Here is a 3,813-nt window from a genome sequence, read left to right on the forward strand (position 1 = left end):
CCCCCTTTTTTTTTGGCGCTGTACAAAGAAGGGTTCATTTATTAGAACTTGTTTATTCTTAAAGATCCAGTCTTTCTCTTGTTAGGAGCTTAAAGCTGTCCCTTTGAAATAAATGAAAGGGGGGGTGAGCTTTTATGTATAAACAAGCTTTATCTTGTTTTACTGGGAATGATTTCCTGCCAATGAAAATTATGGAGTACTGATTCTGATTTTCTTTTTTAAGTAGAAAAGACTGAGGGAAGGGGAGAGGAAAAAAATAACTCTGGGGTGATCTGCTTTTTTTTTTTTACCCTGCCCTCCAAAATATGTATTTTTAGCATCTGAACACATGCAGTATCTGAAAAACTCTGCAGATATTGCTTACCCTCGCACTTTTGTATAACTGTAGAGCATGGACTAGATGACTCAGGGGACTGGTAATTGAATAGGGAGCCTTTTCACCTCTAAGTCACTAGTTTGAATATAAACCAAGTTGCTAGCGACCTAGTGGTTACCCTCAGATGGCTGTTTAGTGGCCTATCTGAAGTGAGTTGGTGGTCTCGGTCCAGCTCTTAGCGAACAGCTGTCCACATCACAAAAACCACCATTGCAGTTAGTACTAATTAGCAGCCTTGTTGGCAGTATCAGCAGTGAGGCTAAAGACTGAATTAGCCACTGAGCTATCCTGTTGCTCTGGAGGTGGTCTCTCCAAAATGGAGCTGAGGCACACCACTGTCAGGGGCTTGCAGCAGAAACTTGTTTTTGACATTCTGGGCTGTATGTTTCCCTGGGAAATAGAAGGATTTCAGTCTCCACTGCTCTCAGTCTGGCACCATGTTCCCATTTGTTTGCCTCTTGACCCCTCTAATCTAAGGTTTCCTAGGCATTTTTTGGCACCTAAGGGATGAATCTTTTGCAGCAGTACAACACTGGTGAGTCACAGTTGTCACCATCCCCTTAACATCAATGCCAACTCTAATTAGAACGGGGTTCTTTGTGGCTGTTAAAGCTGCAGAACAATATCCTTTCTATAACCCTTGCTTTTTATACTGTCATAACTTTCTGAATTAGAACTTTGTTTGGTCTCTGGTGGAGAATGAACTTGGGGAATCTTAAGCCCAATCCAAGGGGCTGCTGTGGAGGCATAGGGTAAAGAGCAATAATTCTGTAATATTTTAGATTCCCTGAAAGGATCACTGTAACTGAAAGATTACACCCATATTGCTATGTAGACACAGCCTGAGGCCTGCAAAATATCTCACTGATGTCAGTAAAGCTCTGTTTGGGTGTCATGATCCACTTGCAGTTTCCTTAATGGAAAAGGAGGCTCTAAGGAATATACTGTACTTCCCTATGGCAAAATAACTGCCTTGTCTTCGAAAATGTGGAACTGAGTGTGCCTACACAAAAATAGAATTCCATTTAAAGGATCAATATGAATACCAACCTAAACCTTAATGTCAATTTTAATTTCCTCCAAATACAAAACTAAACCCAGTGGAAACACGTATCTCAGCTTTTCAAGTATCAGTGCAAAGATTTTGAGAGAAACAAACATTTCCTTCTGGTGTTTGTGGCCGAAACATGAAAAGGTAAACCAAGTAAGGACAAAAATGACTGAATTATTCTAACCTGAAAGAAATGCAAAATGTGAAGGGCATGAATAGAAGTAATTGGCTTTTTAACACTTCTCATTTCAATAATCTGAGCTGTCCATAGATTCATAGATGTTAGGCTTGGAAGGGACCTCAACAGATCACTGAGTCCAACCCCCTGCCTAGGCAGGAAAGAGTGCTGGGTTCAGCTGACCCCAGCCAGATGCCTATCCAGCCTTCTGTTAAAGACCCCCAAGGTAGGGGAGAGCACCACCTGCCTTGGAAGCCCATTCCAAGTTTTGGCCATCCTTACTGTGAGGAAGTTTTTCCTGGTATCTAGCCTAAATCTGCTCTGTGTTAGTTTGCGACCATTGTTCCTTATTATCCCAAAAGGCACCCTGGTGAACAGAGCATCTCCGATCCCTTGCTGCGTCCCCTTAATGAATATGTAGGTAGCCACAAGATCACCTCTCAGCCTTCTCTTGTGGAGGCTGAAGAGTTCCAGGTCCTTCAGTCTCTCCTCATAGAGCTTGTCCTGTAAGCCCCGGTAGCAGCAGCATAAATATCAGAATGCAGTATTTCTAAATTGTCTCCTTCAAAGCTGTTCATAGTGCTTCCTGAGATGGACACACAAGTGTAAATGATAGTTCATGGTAGCTAATTAACCAAATAATTGTACATGTACAGGAATGTACAAGCTCCACAGGAAATCTATAGGCCATGCAGAAGCAAACTGTAAATATAAGAGGTGTAGTAATATCAGAATAAGGGAAGGTGGAAGAGAGATCAATGGGGTAAAAAAGCCGGGGCATAAAAAGGGGAATGGGAGTTGCAGCCTGAGGAGAATGCCCCATGGGATCTGAGGCATTTTGGACATTATGGGGCACCTGGGGTAGAGGAGAATGGAAACAAGGATCAGGTGGGGCTGGGGGTAAAACGGGATCCTGATGCAGTGGGTCAGTGGGAAGGAACACAAAGGGGTACAATGATTCTGTGGGGACAGCAGTGTGGACAGCGTGCAGCCTTGTAGAATAAAAGGAACAACTAGGTAGTGAGGATAGGCTGGGATTTGGGAAGGAGGTGACTGAGAAGTGAGGAGAAAATTTCTGAGAAGTAGAGATGTCCACAGACTTTCACAGACACCTGAAGAGAGAAATTTGGCTGTATGGGGAAACCCAGGACTTTCTCATAAACCTCCTTTGGCAGCACAGGACTGGAGCCATGGTCCTGTAGAAACCTATTAGGACTCCATGTGGTAGTAAGGGTTCAGAGTGGAGGAACAGAACTGTAGATCATAAACTTTCCAAGCTGGGGTTCATGCCTTTTTATGCAGCCCCTAGCTGTATGGAGACCTGATCATGGCTCGAGCCTCACGATGATACTGCTATATAAATGGCTCCATCTTTTCTGACAGTCCAGATTAGAAAGTTACTGAAAAGGGTGTAAATTGTCCAGCTTTTAGCAGGTATCTTTAAATATCCATATCCAGCTTTAGCTTTCACATGTAATGAACCTGTATACTATACCAAAAGAGACTGACTCTTGGGATATTTCATGGTTTTTATTTAAGTTGCACTTCCTGGAGTCAAATGATTTTGTGACAAACTCTGAATTTATTTTTAAGACATTTCTAGCCTTTAAGGTTGTAAAGGAAGGATGGAAAATGTAACCCAACTGCACCCAGAAGTTCAAAGTCTGACAGCTACTGAAAATGATGCAACCTTTTTTCACATACCAGATCTCTTTTATATCAACTCATGGGTGTTTCTTTTTACTTTTGTGGGCTGTAGAGAATTCTGGGGATTAATCAGTCTTGGAGTTGTTCATCGTGATGCTTGTATTTTTCTCATTTGATAAACCTTTCTTCCAAGGCTACTAAGACATTTAGAGCTGAGCCTAAAGACCATCTACTTTAAGAATTCTTTTACGGTCTCCTCGAAGTGGTGTGTACCAACCCCTTCATTTTAAAGATTTAGTTCAACAGGTATATGGTCTCAGTGCACTGTAATCCACACATTGCTTTTCCCTTTGTCTTCTCACCAACAGCAAGGAATCCAGAGGAGTCTGGAAAGTTGATCTGAGGTTAGTAGGTGAGCTCTATAGTCAGAGGGCATTGGGGACAGAGAGCAGGATGCAGAGAGCATGACCAGTGTACAGAAGCAGAGAAAAAAGGTTCCAGGTCACTTCCTCCTGCCTGCTTTTTGGTGAACAAATTGAGCCTGGAGCAGGCCATTCCTTG

This window comes from Gavialis gangeticus, unplaced genomic scaffold, assembly GCF_001723915.1.
Source record: "Gavialis gangeticus isolate Ggan-Ray unplaced genomic scaffold, GavGan_comp1, whole genome shotgun sequence".
Taxonomy (NCBI): domain Eukaryota; kingdom Metazoa; phylum Chordata; order Crocodylia; family Gavialidae; genus Gavialis; species Gavialis gangeticus.